Source organism: Mustela nivalis (assembly GCF_964662115.1).
Source record: "Mustela nivalis genome assembly, chromosome: 6".
NCBI classification, from domain to species: Eukaryota; Metazoa; Chordata; class Mammalia; order Carnivora; family Mustelidae; genus Mustela; species Mustela nivalis.
In genome coordinates, this window is record NC_139025.1 from 47558988 (window position 1) to 47566715 (window position 7728).

General features: G+C 45.3%; 1 long non-coding RNA gene across 1 annotated transcript in view; it reads left to right on the forward strand.

Annotated features, from left to right (window-relative positions):
• LOC309866988 overlaps positions 1 to 3436 on the forward strand; it is a 68550-nt gene extending 65114 nt beyond the window's left edge. Inside the window, exon 3 of the long non-coding RNA XR_014312904.1 lies at positions 42 to 3436. This is a non-coding gene — a long non-coding RNA (uncharacterized lncRNA). The remainder of the gene's footprint in view (positions 1 to 41) is intronic.
• The last annotated feature ends 4292 nt before the right edge of the window (positions 3437 to 7728 follow it).

Genomic DNA, 7728 nt, shown 5'->3' on the forward strand with positions numbered 1-7728 from the left:
GCGCCTTAATCTAGTGTGACCGGTCTCCTTTTATGACATAGGAGAGAGACACAGAGGGAAGACAGCCATGTAAAGATGGAGCCAGAGATTGAGTGACGTGTCCACATCTATGGAATAGCAAGGATCGCCGGATGTCACCAGAATCCAAGACAGGCATGGAACAGATTCTCCCTCAGAACCCTCAGAAGGAAGTGACCCCGCCAACACCTTGATTCTAGACTTCTAGCCTCTAGAACTGGAAGAGAATACCTTTATGCGTTTCAAACCTCCCAATTTGTGGGACTTTGTTATGGCAGCCCTAGGAAACTAATACACATGCTACATACACAGAGAAAAATAAAAATAAGTAAGAGTGTGGAGAGGGAGTATTGGGTGGGGAGCTAGCTCTTTATAAAGATTACTCAGGGAGAACCACAGCTAAGATGGTATTTGAACAGAAACTTGAAACAAGGAGGAACCAGACAAGCAGATCTCTGGGGGAGAGCCTATCAGGTTAGGACACAGCCAGGCAAACCTCCAAAGGGAGAGCAAACTGGATGCCTATGTGCCTAGAGAAAGTGGATGCTGGTCAGAGGGGTGGGTGTAAAGGCAGTGATGGTGCCTGAGGGCTTTTACTAGCAGAGCAATTGGAATATTTTTGAGGGTTTTGGATAGAACAGTGATTATCTAGTTACTCTGCTGAGCATAAACTGTCATGGGGCCAGAAAGGAATCGGGATGAAGGCCCATTCAGTAGCTATGGAAATCATCCCACCAGAAGATGAAGGTGGTTTGGGCCAGGATGGTTGCAATGAAGATGAGATAGAGAGGTGAGTTCTTTTAGGTTCTAAGTTCTAGCACAGTCGAAAGGCAGAGCTGGTAGGTTTTGCTGAAGGACTGGATATGCGATATGAAAAAGTCAAAGAGAGGCGCCTGGTGGGAAAAGTCCATTAAGGGTCTAATCCCTGGTTTCAGTTCAGGTCATGATCTCAGGGCTGTCATCTCAGGGTCGTGAGATCAAACCCCATGTTGGGCTTCATGCTCAGGAGGGAGTCTCCTTGAGGATTCTCTCCCTCTTCCTCTGCCCCTCTCCCCAGTTCATGCATGTGCTCTCTCTCTCAAAAATAAATAAAAGAAAAGAGGGGCACCTGGATAGCTCAGTGGGTTAAGTGACTGACTTCAGCTCAGGTCATGATTTCCAGGTCCTGAGATAGAGCTCCATTTCAGACTCCATGCCCAGTGGGGAGTCTGCTTTTTCCTCTCTCTCTGCCCCTGCCCCTGCTCATGCTCTCTCCCTCTCTCTCTCTCTCAAATAAATAAAATCTTTTTTAAAAATTAAAAAATTCTTAAAAAAAATTTTTTTTAAGATTTTATGTATTTGACAGAGAGAGATCACAAGTAAGCAGAGAGGCAGGCAGAGAGAGAGGAAGGGAAGCAGACTCCCTGCCAAGCAGAGAGCCCGATGCGGGACTCGATCCGAGGACCCTGAGATCATGACCTGAGCCGAAGGTAGCGGCGTAACCCACTGAGCTACCCAGGGGCCCTAAATTTTTTTTTTTAAAAAGTCAAAGAAAGCCTCAGACAAGGTTGAAGATCTGTGTAGGTCAAGGATAGAGTCGCCATTTGCTGAGATGGGAATCTGGGATGCAGGTTAGTTAGGAGTTTAACTTGGACCTATTAACTTTAATACATCCATGAGTCATAGAGATGCCACAGAGATGGCAGATAGGCAGGATTTGGGGTGAGTAGCTCTGAAGATAGAATTGGGGAGTTGGCAGTAGATGGATGGTATTTGAGGCCATGGTAATTGATGGAATCACTTGGCAAGTGAATACACCTGGAGAAGACAAGCATCCTGAGGCCTTAGGACTGAGTCCTGGGGCACCTCCCACTGTTGGAAATTGGAGAGGTTCCACAAAAGAGATTTAGAAGATGCTAAGGAAGAGAACAAAGAGAGAATGAGAGAGATATCCCAGCAGCTAAATTAAAAAAAAAAAAAAGTATTGAGAAGGGAACGGTGAATTATTATGCAATCATTAAAAATAATGTATTTTAATCTTAATGTTACAGAAATAGGGTGATATAAGGTGAAGGGAAAAAAACTAGGGCTCCAAAGTACATAGAGCAAAGTGTTAATTTGTTTCAAAGAAACCTATGTAGGCATAGAAAAATAGAATGAAAGGAAGTATAGCAATGCAAACAGTTAATTCTAATTTTTACTAGAGGATGACGTTTGTTTTCTGCTCTTAGAGTAATTTCCAGGTTTTTGCTATGAACTTATATTTTAATAAATGTATATATGAGATTCATAAAATCATAATAGCAAAGAATTCAGCATTCAGTTTTTCAAAAGTTAAAAATATGTAACACTTGAAAAGACTTTTAAGCAAAACAGTAAAAACTGTTGATATATTATGTGGTTAAGTGGTTTTGCTTGATTTCAGTTTGCTTTTTTTCTCCCCCCAAAAAATCAGGAAAGTATTAAGATTTTTTTCACTTGCATTAGAATCATCTCTCCTCAGAAAGGAGCAGTATAATTAAAATAGCATCTGATTATTTTTAATTCACTTAAATAATCATTTCTACAGATATATAGAGGATGGGTTTCCATTTTCAAATGTTAGGGCTTCAGTAAAATAAGTCAGACAGAGAGAGACAAATACTATATGATCTCACGTCCATGTGGAATCTTAAAAAACCCTAAACTCCTAGAAACAGAACAGATTGGTGGTTACCAAAGGTGAGGATTGGAGGAGGTGGACAAAATGGGTGAAGGGAATCAAAAGGTACAAACTTCCAGTTATAAAATAAAAAAGTCATGAAGATATCATGTACATGAAGATACAGCACAGTGACTATAATTATTAATACTGCATTGTATCTTTTGAAAGTTGCTAATAGAGTAGATCTTAAAAGTTCTCATCTCAACAATAAAGAAAGTTTTAACTATGTGAGGTGAGAGATGTTCAGGAAACCTAGCGTAGGGAACATTTTTGAAGTATAGACATAAAGCAAATCATTATGTTGTATACCTTAAACTTCTACAATGTTATAGGTTGATTATATCTCAGAAAAACTGGAAAATAAAATAAAATTTAAAAACCAAATAAGTAAATAAATAAATAGGAAAAAAAAGTTAGGGTTTCAATGTAACCTTAAATCTTAATAAGTCTATGTCCTGGTTTTCTCAGGTTAAATGAGCTTGATGGACCTTCCACGCTCCCCAGCATGGTTGTAAGACTATTGGAGTAAATTTAGTTGGTACAGACTGTGGTCTTGCCCCTTATCAGCGGCATTCTAAGAACCCCCTACCCCACCATGGATGCCTGAAACCACGGATAGTTTTGAATTCTATGGTTTTTCCTGTACCTATAGATACCAAAATTGAATTGACAAATTAGGCAGAGAGATTAACAACAACAATAATAAAGTAGAACAGTTACAACAATATACAGTAATAAAAGTTAGGTGAAATGTTGTCTCTCTCTCTCTCCCTCAAATGATCTCACGGCACTGGACTCAATCTTCTTTTTGTGATGAGAAATGATGATGAAAGAAGTGATGAAATGTCTGCGCCGTGAGATGCAGTGAGGGGAGTGACACAGGCCTTATGACATCCTTCGCTGGGGCCCACCACAGGCCTGGGGACAACACACACTACTTCCACACTGCGGTTGACCGCGGGTAAGTGAAGTCGAGGAGGGCAAAACCACAGATAAGGTGGGCTCCTGGAGGGTAGTTGTGAGACTAGAGATGTGGGGAAATTCACCGGCCTCCTCTAGGTTGTGGCTTCAATACCAGCAGCCAATGCTCACAGCAATGGGGGACTTAAACCTGTCGATTGGCTACCGGTGCCCAGAAGTGGCCACACTAGCTCCACAGATGGTCTCAGAGGACACAGACCCTGCCTGGCTGGGGAAGGAGCTAATGGTTTCCAGCCAGACCCCAGAAGTGCCGGTTTAATTTCTGAAGTTGGTAGTGAGACAGGAGCCATGTTACCCTGTTATTAGCCCAGTGCAGCCAGCATTCAAGCTGAGTTCGGCCCAGTCAGAGGCCCTGCCTGGGCATGTGCTGAAAGCCTCTTTGAAGTGCAGAAAATAACATTTTATTTCTCCAAACACCACATGCAACTGAGGGCAGTCTGGACTCAGCAGGCCAAACGTTTTTTAAGCAGTTTATCACTGATCGTTTTAGCAAAAGGCAGGGCAGGGGAGAGAAGAGGTTGATGAGGAGAAGGGACAGAGGCAGTTATAAAGTTCCAAACACAGCCTTTTCCTCTGAAGTTAACTCCACGATAAAACACACACACGACACAGGAGCAAACAACACACAGAGCTGGCCTCTACTCTAGGGTTAGGAATAAGGCTGGGCTTATGTGGGATACGCTAGAAGCAGATGGCTTTTCATCCGGGAGCAGGGTAAGAAGCAGAAAGAGATAACCCTTTTCTGTCTCCTAAATACCAGGTGCCCCTAAGGAGGCATTCTCCCTACCTGGGAAAGAGAAAGCATCTGTCACGTGATTAGCCTCTTGCTGATGTGCACGTGTGAGTTCACCAATCCGAGACCCGACTCACCTCCTATTTCTGTAAAATGTGGGCTAATCATACACACAGCCAGGGTGGCTGTGAGGGCGAAACACTGGATGGCCAGTGGGCTTTTTGGCTAACATTCACTGTGTCCTGTCCACAAGGTCACTGCCCACGTTTCCAGGACCCTGTTACCTCTGTCTGTGGTTGTTCAAGAAGCATTGAGTTCCCTCCTCCCCACCCCGTGACCACCTCCCACCCTCCAACTCAGTGCTAGACCTTCAACCCCTTGACAGTAAGGGCAATCTGCTCTCCTTCCTCCTTCATCATACTTCTCCCTCCGGCGGCTCCTTGCCGGCCCCCTTCCCACTTGCATTGCCCAGCCCTTGGGAATCCTGAACCAATCTGCAATTCCTCTTCCTAGAATCCCTCCCCAAGAGTTCGGATCACATGTGAAACAAGTTTAGCCATTGTGCAAATGAGTTCCGTGGCCAAGTTCCTAACACAGTCTGGTAAAAGCCAAGGGTGGGACTGGGAAAACAAAGTCAGCCTGACAACCCCACAGCGAGTAGGAGGGTAGGAAGGCTGTGTGATCCAGAGGGAAACACACCAGACTAGGAGTTGGACGACCTCTGGCCCAGTGCTGGAAGCGCTGTGGGTCACACATCTCACATCTGTGGGCTTTAGTACCCCCACAGAGGAGCAGGTGGGGAAGTCAGGACCAAATCAAGCATGGCAAAAAGAAGGCACAGGTGCCCTTGTGTACTCACCCCTCCCACATTCAAGGCAAACATCCTTGATCAGTCAGTCCTTCTTTCCTGCAGAACCCAGACTACACCCAGCACTCCAGGCAGCCACCGTCCCGTAATTGGAGTTGGCACGGGCGACAAAATCTCTTTGGTCCCCTTGAGCTACAGTCTAAAATCTCCCTTAGTATTTGAACATTCTCTGCTTCTGGGACATGAATTTCCTCAAAGTACAAGTTTGCTGATTGATGAGCATCCCCAGAAAACGGGGCATCAGGGCTTCCTAGAAATCAGCCAGACACAACTACAGCCTAGTACCCTCTCATACTGCAGCTCTGGGCAGACTCCAGGATGGAGGCCAGCATGCCACACAAAGGAAAACTGATCCTAACTGTAAGCCACATCGGGGTGAAGCTGGCCCCAGCCCGTGCCCATGCAGTGTGGGATGGCCCTTTAAGGCTCAACACTGACTTTTTCTTAGGATTTCCAAAGAACATATCCCATGAGCCCCATTTTACCGTGGATAACCAGACTAATTCCACAGATTCTGCTGGGCTAAGTTTTTCCTAAGTTGCTAGCTTCAGTGTCTGCTTTGGCCTTCTGCCTTGCCTGTGAAGCCCTGGCCCAGTCTACTGTAGATTCCACACTCTGTGACCTTGACTAAACTCCATCTCTGCCTCCAGCCATCTTGGACTGACGTGGTACCTCTTTCCCCGCCAGACCCAGAACTGCCCTGGGTGGCCTCATCTGCCCTCGGCCTTACATCTGAAATGCAGCCTCGAAACGGAGTCTCCCCAGATGCAGCTGACTTCTCACCATTTTCCCCTTTGGCATGCAAGTGACACCTAGCTCTGGGCACCCCAGAAATGGTAACAACTCTCCTAGCCCTGCTGTGCCCGGGAAATAGTGTTACCTTTCCTCCTCAACAGCCTTCAATGCCATCAGTAACTCCATTTTCTTATCTACATTCCCTTACTTGGCTTCTCAGGACCTCTGTGACCAGCGAGTCCCACGTACTTCCCAGTACATCCCTTCCCTGAAGCCATCCTGATCTTCCTACTGGGCCACTAGCCCCCAAGGCTTCTTCTACTCTGGGCTTCCAGACACCATGTTCCTCTGCCAGGAACTTCCTATCTTCTTTTTCAGGCCCCAAATCTACCAATTCTTCACAATCCCACTTACATCCAACCTCCTCTGTGAGCCTTCCCTAGCCTATGCCAGCCTGTTTTTCTCTAACATTTCACTTTTTGCACCCAGCAATCTAGTACTAAATTACATATTACTTCACAGAATTCACAAATGTTTCATCAGTGTCAGCCTTAACATCTCAACCAGTGTGAAAGTTTTTTGAGGGCAAGAAGCTGCCACATGACCTGAGTAGATCTCACTGGTAACATCACAGCAGATCAACAAACACAACAAATACTGAACACCCCTTCTATGACAGAATGCTTAGTAAATGCTTGCTAACTCTTGGTTCTAACCACTGGGCGAGTCTACTGAGATGTATCCCTCTAGTCCTTGCCAATTTATGTCCAATCCAGACCATAGCAGATCCTCCTGGTCCTGAATTAAAGAAAAGGCTAAAGTAAGACAGAGCCCAGGAAAGTATCTGCCTATTAGGCTTCAGCAGTGGTTTTGAAACTTTTAAGTATGAGGAGACATCTGGCATAGTTTCTAGAAGAGCAGATTCCCCAGCTGTACGGACACAGTCTCTGAATCACAGGGTCTGGGGAGAGACCTGAAACGTGCATTTTAATAAGTGGCCTAGGTAATTTGGAAGTTGACAGTTCATCACCCAGAGAAAAAATGGGCTATGTTTTCCAGAGACAATCTGCAGTGGGTGGGCAAAGTTGATTGGGGTGGCCTGTGGCTGAGAATTTCCTTAGCCTTTTCCTTGGTTATGGTCCAACCGTGGTTACCAAATCTCTGAGACATTCCGCCAAAAGACCATTTGGCCTCGAAGGATCATTTTTATCTGCAGTGATCTCCCTCCCAAAGGGCCTCTGCCTTTGGCCTGTCCTCACCGGAGGAAACCAGGCAACAAACCATGCTCACTTAACCAGTTGCAGTGTGGGGTTTACAGGCCTTTTTAACTCCTGCTCTGAATCAGAATGGAATTATGAATAATTTGTCTGAGGCCTGTCTCATCTTGTTTGAATCTTTCTTCAGCTCATAGTTTTCGTTGTTCGCCTTTCAAGCACTGATATGCCTGTTGACATTAACAGCTCCAAGTCTGGAGTACTACATATGCAGCCTTACACAGAACCTCGCTTCTCAGAGCTGACCTCTCAGTACGCTCTCATATTTATCACCCAACATGTCAGCAGGAAGGAAACAAGGAGGCTTTGGGACAGGCAGGGGGCAGAGGCCGGTAGGGTGCCTCAACTCCCTTAGGTCCTGCTGGTACCTTGGCTGAGTAACTCTACTGTGTGTCCTAACACGTTATATACAGATGCCTGAGGCCAAGTCATTTTT